The sequence below is a fragment of the Sinocyclocheilus grahami genome, unplaced genomic scaffold, assembly GCF_001515645.1.
Source record: "Sinocyclocheilus grahami isolate Dianchi unplaced genomic scaffold, SAMN03320097.WGS_v1.1 scaffold1387.1, whole genome shotgun sequence".
In the NCBI taxonomy this organism is placed as follows: Eukaryota; Metazoa; Chordata; class Actinopteri; order Cypriniformes; family Cyprinidae; genus Sinocyclocheilus; species Sinocyclocheilus grahami.
The window spans coordinates 177,786-187,262 of NW_015506566.1; the positions used below are offsets into that span (position 1 = coordinate 177,786).

A 9,477-nucleotide genomic window follows, 5' to 3' on the forward strand; every position below is an offset into this window, starting at 1 on the left:
GTTTTCAGTTAATGGACGGAACATTGAAGGGTACTTCCCATCCAATAAATCGCAGTAACCATTGTGCTTTGGTACATTTCGTATGAAACAAAGTCTCAGATTTCAAATTCTGTCCATTGTATAGCAGTATTCAAACAATAAATGCCGTTTTGGCGCTGTTTAATGTGGAGTGACAGATCACTGTAGTGCCTCAGTTCTACAGACGCAGCAGCGGGAGGCGCACGTGAACTGATCATCTCCTCCACATTAATACCAGTTTCAGCACAAAATAAACATGACTAAACATCCGAAGGTAAGTTAAAAGAAAGAGTACAACTTTACAATCCGTATCCTCTCTCATGTAATCGCTCAATCAGTGTTTCAGCCGCGCAAAGACGTCAATATAACGGCTTGAAATCAATGTCACGTAACGTCACATTTACCTCAGAAAAACATATTCGGTGACATGAACTCATTAGTCAGATAGAAAAATAAACTGTGGAGAGGGGCATTTTGCTTACTATTTGCACCATATAACATATTCATTATAATTTTTTACTGTTCTTCAATGTTTAATTAATGTTTGAATAAATCCATCAAGTTTTTATGACAGCCTCCATTTAAATGTTTATATTTAAAAAAACGAATTGAAGTAGAAATATTAATATGTAACTGTAACTTTATTATTTTAAAAACTTAATTAAGTTTAACCTTCAATATTATAGTACTGTTGTACCAACTGACTCTAATATATGTTTTACAGCATTAGTTGAGATTGTTTTTCCTTGAGAATATTTGGCATGTACTGTACCTGATATATATACAAAATAATCGATATTGAATCGAATCAAATTGGTAATCGAATCGAAAGCTTGTGAATGAGAATCGAATCGAATCGTGAAATTTGTGTCAAAACCCAGCCCTATAAATGAACACAGTGCTGCTCTTTACGCTAAAGCATGCAGCGCAACTGAATCTATACTTCTTTAATTAAATTGCAGGCTTTGATAATCACAATTTGATAAGAGATATACACTATTTCAGTTTTATTTCCATTGGAGAGGTCAAGAAATCAAAGAGGATCAAAATGTTCTTGATATTTACACATATAAGAGGTTACTCTTCAATAAAAATATACGGCAAGTTTCAGAACTCCCCAGTTTAAAATATGAACTATTCTTTTCTACCCTTCTGAAATACCTGAAGTTAAAATCGGGAGAATTGTGAAATCATTACTGTATGTAATCAGGGAGGTGCATTCTGACCAAATCATGTCTGTACAACAATCACAAGAAGAGCGATGCTGCTGTTGGATAAAGACGTCGAGTTAGAAAGTCAAATTTGAGACGTTGTTCTGTCAGTGGAAGTAAAGAAACTGCACCTCCAAAAACTTTGCACAGCCTTCCTTCCAACCTTCCTAATAAAATCAGTACATACCTGTGTACATGCAGCCTCTAATGCAATATGACAGTAATAACAGCACTTTTAATACTATATACTGAAAATTAAGCACTAAGTGAGCAAAAACAATTACCATGCTGAAACAGATTGTTGCAATCGCTGCGGTTGTGCTGTTTCAGTTTCTTATGACTCCAGCTTAAACATGCATGGCTCTATCACAGCACTTGCCGTGTTGAGTATCAAAATGCACAACATGCTGTAAAGGAAGGTGTGGATATGATGAATGATCATTTTGACAAATATTGGACCTTTTTGGTGCAAAAAACTTTGCCCGCTTTATAAACTAACCTCGAGAAAAATCTGAAACTGCATTTCATGACTGCTTAAATGTTAATGTTACATTTATTTATAATTAACTTTTCATTAACTCACCTCCGTTTGGGAAACCTTGCATTATACAATAGAGCAGCATGCAAGACACATTTCACAAAGAATAAAGCCCAGAACAGCCTACAGATTGTACCGTTTAGGAAGGATAAGAATTGTGTAAACTACCTCCATTAATGTATTCATTAGTGCTTTACATTTCTTGTGCAGTATGTCTTTGGTTATTTATTGAACAGAGTACTCAGTTACTAAAGCTCCTTGAGCTGTAAAAGAAAGAGCAAAGGCCAAAGTGGGCCAGGCCAAAGCTGATATCACTCCTCTTCTCTATACAGAATCAAGTCTAAAGACTGTAGGTAAGGACAGGGTTTGTCACAATATGTCTCACGTAATGGCATCAAGCAGTAGAGGCCATGTTTCAAACATGCAGTGATACTGTTCATCTCCAGAGCTATGTGAATGTGTCCAAAAGGGATAATACTCAATTTAATTTAGACCTATTTCATATTTAGTGTTGCTGAAAAAATATGTATTGTTTTAACTAAAATAATTTACATCTGCAGGAGCCTTTATATTTTCATAATTTAATCACAACAAACTTATTGTAACTGTACAGTTTCTTTTTGTACACAAAATGTAATATATTAATCTTCCGAGAAAAAAAAATATATATTTTCATATACTCAATATATTTAGAGAGCCTGTTGTTTTTCGCATGTTGTAGCTAGTCAACTGCAACCTTCTGCCCTTTGAATCTGTATCTTAAAGAGATGTAGTGTGGTGACCCATCTCATTCATCATTCAGAAACACTAAACCAGTGCGATCTTTAACTCTAGCAAACAAATGGCGCATTTAGAGCAACAGCACTCATAAATGAACCAAATGCATCCACTTCAAATCATATTGTAATTATTTACGGATCTATTTCAAATGAACAAATTAAAAACAACATGTGCAGCAAGTTAATCAAACAATGAAGCTGAGTAAGACAAACTCACTGAAGCACATGGCTGAATATTTCATCCATTAATCCTAGAGGATGAATACAGAAAGTTATCACAGACTAACATCAGAGAAAACTGCTGAGGCTTAAAGGTACACCTTTCTCATTTGATTCACTGTCACCACACACTTTAACTGTTAAACAAACAGCCAACTAAACAGAACAAGGAAACGCTGCTTACTTACAAGTACACACTCACACATATGCAGTCAAGACAGTAATTCCCAGAGGTGGCGGTGATAGTATTATACAGCATTCAGACTGAGCATCCAAACTCTCAGCATGCTCTTCAAATTCCCACACACACAGAGAGAGAGAGAGAGCGAGAGAGAGATTTTGAAAACATGCCCCGGCACTCCAGCAAAGCACTAAATGGGATCCAGTAAGGAGACATATGTCGTCAAAGCCTCTCACTGGGATAGGAGGTTTGCTAAACCTTTGACAAAGATTCAAGTAAAGCCTGACCCACCAAGCTATTCACAATCCATTAAAGAATAGTCCAGAAAGTGCTGGAATTCTTGCCTACACAACTCAACGCATCAGAACAACCTTGACATGAAAACACAGCAGTCTGGAAAGACTTTGCCACTGAGCTATTTGACTGGAAATCATGTTTTCCTCCTATAATCATTCGTAAACAAAAGAGTGTGATTTGATGAGCAGTCAAGTAGGAACCTGCTTTGATTAGTGATAGTAGCATGCAGCGTGTCAACAGTGAAAATCCTCTTAGTATAAAGAAGACTATTGTCTTAATTCCTAATGCTGTCTTATAGGGTCAGCAGATGAACGCCGATTGCATTGTGCTGAGACAAACCACAATTGCTTGTTGATAAAACACAGCATGTGTTGAAAGTCACAATCATATGAGACAATTTTTATGCTCAATTTGATGACTAACGAGTGGAGTAGAATTATTTTTCTTTAGTGCTTTGTATCATTTTGTGGTCTGTTTGGCCTGCCTATTGTACTTAATGCTTTCTACCACCATATGGCATGTAGAAAGTACAAACATAGCCTTAATAACAGAGTGAAGGACATACTCACTTTAATGTCTCCGTACAGCTGAACACACATAATGAAACAACACATGATCCCTGACTGGGACATAAACACACAAAGCAAGCAAAGTGTAGACAATGGGCACAAAGTTCTATATACGTTTTGCATATAATGTGTACACTGCAATGTAAACATTATACAGAAATGCACCTTAGAACTAGCAATGGTGACAAAAGTTGTTGGAGTAACAAGGAGGGGAAACAATTGTGTGAGATTGCTTTTCAATAAACAAAAAGTTACTTATGTTTTAGCCACAAAATTGCCAGTTACTTTGTTTTTGCGATGAAGATTGTTCACAGTGGAAATGTTGCATCACACATTGTAAGTGATTCAGAGTTCTTTAACAAATTGGTTAAGTGAATGATTCAAATGATTAATTCATTTAGAATTTAACAATTGTAATACTTTTTAAACATTTTTATTTAACAAGTACACTTTAATTGAACAGTGATAGATAGATAGATAGACAGACAGACAGACAGACTATACTGTACCAGGACACTGCTTCTGAATTCCAAAGATTTGTCAACTTCAACATGTTCATAGCACGCCAGTGTCACTGCAAACAAAACCCCAGCCTGCTGTAACAGCTGCCTTCTGACCTTTGTCTGGAGCAAACATACTCATTCATTCATCATGATTCACGATACTACAAACGTAACTCATTATCTTTACACCGGAGGTTTTACAACATCATTCAAATATTTAAACAACACTAACAAAGCTTTAAAAATGCCAGAGAGGAGGTAAAGACAATCGACAACTAAGCCCTGACACAGAAACATTCATTCATTAGATGTCACAACATAACAGCACCTGTAATTAGAAGCAGGTATGTCGGCCCACAGATGACCTGTACGAAAGTCTTATAACCGCAGTTTTAGAGTTACTTTAGGACACCTGTCACATATGAAATTTCTCAGAATTTTGTGAGATTCGTCATGTTGCGGTTATTCATGTTGGCGGGTTTTGCGTGTAAAAAGTTTGAAGCTTTTGGGCAAGTCACAACCCATACGCACATTCCCACTCTCTCTCTCCCATTGTCTTTCTTTCTGTTTTTCACTACTATATATGAACAAGCTACAATTAAAAATGTACACTACTGTTCAAAAGATTGGGGGCAGTTTTTTAAAGTGTTAAAGTTTGCTCACACAGGCTGCATTTATTTGATCAAAAATAGACTAAAACTGTAATATTGTGAAATATTTTTACAATTTAAAATAACAGTTTTCTATTTGAATATATCTTAAAATGTAATTTATTCCTGTGATGCAAAGCTGGATTTTCAGCATCATTACACTAGTTTTCAGTGTCACACGATCCTTCAGAAATTATTCTAATATGCTGATTTTACAGCTTAAGAAACATGTTGAAAAGAAAGTTCAAAAGAAGAGAATTAATTTTAAACTGAAATCTTTTGTAACATTATACATGTCTTTACTGTCACTTTTTATCAATTTAATGCATTTTTGCTGAACAAAATTATTAATTATAATGTATTTATTTTAAATCGTACTGAACTTTTGAACGGTAGTACCATATATGAATGTCATTGCAATGCATATGTATATATATATATATATATACAGTATATATACACACATATATGATATAAGCAAACTTATATTATATAATTTGCTAAAAAAGGCTACTGTTTGAGGCTATTGTATGCACACAAATGCAAACAAATCAAAAGTAATTAGCAGACCTTACAGCTACTGTTCATCAGACAACAAAGCAAATCAGGCACGAATCCTGCATGTAGCTCAAACTTTAACTGCATTCCTTCTGAGACAGAGGTGTTGAAAGGCACACGTGTGTATGTGCATGAACATGTGATTTGCATGTTGAAATATGCAAATGATTTCTAAGTCAGCTTTCAAACGGTTTTTTTGTTTACCTTCTACATTCTTTCCCCATTAATATAAACAGCATGTGCTTGTTTGCTTCCAAAATTCCAAAGTTACATTGACATACCATAAGTTTTATAGCACACTTTTAATATAAAGGAAGAAATTACACCAAAAGTGACACTTTCTGTATAGTAAGCAGTAAAATACAGTAAAATAACAGTTCCACGAAATGCACAAAATGCAAAACAGACAGATCCACTTACCTTTGATATTCTCGCCCACACGCTGTTTTTTTTGTTTACCTTCTACATTCTTTCCCCATTAATATAAACAGCATGTGCTTGTTTGCTTCCAAAATTCCAAAGTTACATTGACATACCATAAGTTTTATTGCACACTTTTAATATAAAGGAAGAAATTACACCAAAAGTGACACTTTCTGTATAGTAAGCAGTAAAATACAGTAAAATAACAGTTCCACAAAATGCACAAAATGCAAAACAGACAGATCCACTTACCTTTGATATTCTCGCCCACACGCTGTTGTTCCTCTGACCTGCACTAATACAGTCAGACCAAACAAGCATGAACTCCACTCGCTGGAGCACAAACACTCATATGCAGAATGATAAACCTCTGACAGCTCACGGAAAGCTGGAACCAGTAATACCAGAAGAAGGGAGGTGACTCCAAGGCTAAACAAACACAGAGACATGGCAAGTCAATGGGAAGCGTGTGGCTACCTATCCTGTTTCTAGAAAACCCATTTCAAAAGAATACCATTGAATCATGATAAGCTTTAGTGGCTTACATAATAGGGCAGCATTTGGAATACAAGTCCATTTAATTCAATTTAATTCAGTCTGACATGATAACCAATGATACTTTATTGAAAGTCATTAATGGCTCTCTTTGTCTTACAATGGAGTGAATGTTTTAAATATCGGGATAGGAGAACAGAAATCCCAGTTTCATGAGGTGTGTCCCATTATCCTATCAATTTGCTAAATCCATTCATAATGAAACATTTTCCAGATGTTAGGCTCACTAATCTACTCGCTCTCACTCCAAATATAATAATATTGCATAGATCACAACAAAATAAATATATATATAAATAAATAATTCATGAAAGTTATGTAAGATTACAGAAATATTTAACTATTTTTTATTCAACTTTAGTATAAAAATATATTAAAAGTAATTAATTATAAATATATTTAAATCATTCAATTAAGTTTATTTGTATTATTGTATTGGAAAATAGTTGTTAGAAGTTAAAATAATTGTGAAATTTATGCCTAACATAGAATAAAAAAAACATTTTTTAAAAGTTGCAAGTTCCATTGCAAGCTGGAACTTGCGAAACTCACATGAGCATGACAGCAGAATGCATCTTAATCATATGAATGGAAAAACAAAATGCAAATGCCAACATGGTTGAGTGCTATTTATTCATTCATTCATACTCATAAACCATGAACAAAACAATGCCAGATAACAGAAGACATGATCCATGATCTTACAGTAAATGCAGGTCATACAAAATTATAGGGTTAACAATATAAATAATAACAATCTTAATCCAAAAACCAAATAAAGATCTTATATTTCATAACATTTAATAAAAAATGTCTATGTTTTATTTTAAGGACATTTTTGTAAACTTTTTCTACAATAAACCATTTACTAGTATTGTGTTTGGTCACCAATTTGTGTCCGATTGTAATCTGGATACTAAAGCAAAACTATTTAAAGAACACTATGCTACATCACAGTTCCAACAGCACAATTAAAACTGCCTGTAATGGTCTGTATTACTTTGCTATATTAGTTTGTGTGCTATTTCTCCCGAATGGCCAGACCTGCTACCATTTTCGCACATCTTTCCGTTCACATACAATTTAGTCAACACAGCATTTTTAATACTAAGTGCAAAATTCTGTAAAATGCAACATTTCTATCAGCAAGCAGTCATTTAGGATGGCAGGATGGAGAGAGATGATGGGGGTGAGAAAGAGGGAGAGAGGAGGGGATGGAGCTCTTAATCTGTACCTCACAGCAATGCAGTGATAGTTTGGAAGTATCTGGGACAGACAGGAAGAGAGTGACGGAACCTTCCATTCATCTCGCTACCATTCAGAAACATCTTGGGCTGTCAGCATTCCTGCACAGCACCTTGTCTGCTTTAATCATTTTAATAATACACAGCCAGAGAAGAGAAGACTCTCTTATGCAACTACCGTCACATTTCCATACTATTGTATGCAGGGCCGTCCTTAGCTGATGCGGGGCCCAGTGCGAGGTAGGGAGCGGGGCCCCCCTCAGTCCTTTTGCGATGGCGTCCCGGTTCACCGCGGGGCCCGCTTAAGCACAGGGCCCGGTGCGACCGCACCAGTTGCACCCCGCTAAGGACGGCCCTGATTGTACGCAAGTCCACATTAAGATGATGCAGAGATATTGTAATCTCAGTCTTAGTATAGAAAAAAGACACCTGAGGTTACTATCCTGATTTTGTTCATCATAGTCAAATGATGTTAGTTCATGAAATGTATTGTAATATAAAAACTATATGTGTAATTCATTGATATTATAGACCTTATAGACCTATAGACTAGACCAAACAAGAAAATGCACAAAAACTAAGTTTTGCGTTAAAAGATTTGAAAGGACTAATTAAAGGAATAGTTCACCCCAAATAATAAAGATTGCTTCTGGACAAAATATGAGTCCATAATACATAATAATGCTTCCTAGTGGAAAAAGTCCATGCCCTGTTGTCCTCTCACATCAAAATCCACCAACATATTTGTTTAGAACTGACCTGCATTAGCTTTTAAATGGTGCTTGATCTGTGCATATTTCTCTCCTAATTCAGACGCGATGACTTTTTCACTGGAGAAAGCAATAACATGGATAGAGGTTAAAAACATCTTAATGCTGGATATGTTTATTACAAACATGCAGATTTTCGCTTTACAAGACATTAACTGATGGACTGCAGTCGTGTGGATTACTGTAAATGTAGATTATTGTGATGTTTTTATCAGCTGTTTGGACTCTCATTCTGACGGCACCCATTCACTGTAGAGGATCCACTTGTGTGCAAGTGATGCAATGCTAAATTTCACCAAATCTGATGAAGAAACAAACACATTTACATCTTGGATGGCCTGAGAGTGAGACAATGTATCAAATTTTCACTTTTGGGTCAACTATTCTTTTAAAACTCAACAACAAAAACTTAATTTCATGAGTTCGCACTTACATATAATTGGATTGAGCAAATAGTAAGCATATTTGGAGTGCTGTCCTGAGTGAGGGCTCAGAGCTATCCCTAATCTGGGATGAGAATAGTTAAGAGTGAGGAGCTGGGGTGGAGGAGGGATTCCAGAAAACTGTTGTGGGACAGAGGTAAGTTGGCTTTATATTAGGGCTGTCAATAGATACATTTTTTAAAATCTAATTAATCACACCCTTTTTATGCGATTAATCGCGATTAATCGCACACTTCATGAAATTAAGCATAGACCATTTATCTTGTTTCAAATGTTTATTTTGTCATCATATGCTATATTTATTCAGCAAAGTAAACCAAAAGATTGAAGGGTGATTCTCAAAAAACTGTATTTTCTGCAAGCTCAGTAAGACTCCAAAAGAACTCCAAAATTCCAAAAGGAAACTCCAAAAGGACACCAAAGAACCAGATGATATAAGGAGCCCGTATAAGCATATATGAAAGAAAAAAATGCAAACAATTTATATATATATATATATATATATATATATATATATAT

The 9,477-nt window shown here is 35.2% G+C and overlaps 1 protein-coding gene across 4 annotated transcripts in view; it reads right to left on the reverse strand.

The window, feature by feature from the left end:
* The window catches only part of LOC107569852 (neural cell adhesion molecule L1-like protein), a 64,701-nt gene that overhangs the window by 38,303 nt on the left and 16,921 nt on the right, over positions 1–9,477 (reverse strand). For all 4 annotated transcript variants that reach the window (XM_016256011.1, XM_016256010.1, XM_016256009.1 and 1 more), the window contains exon 2: positions 6,199–6,375. The gene's annotated coding sequence lies outside the window, so the exon portion shown is untranslated. The remainder of the gene's footprint in view (positions 1–6,198; positions 6,376–9,477) is intronic.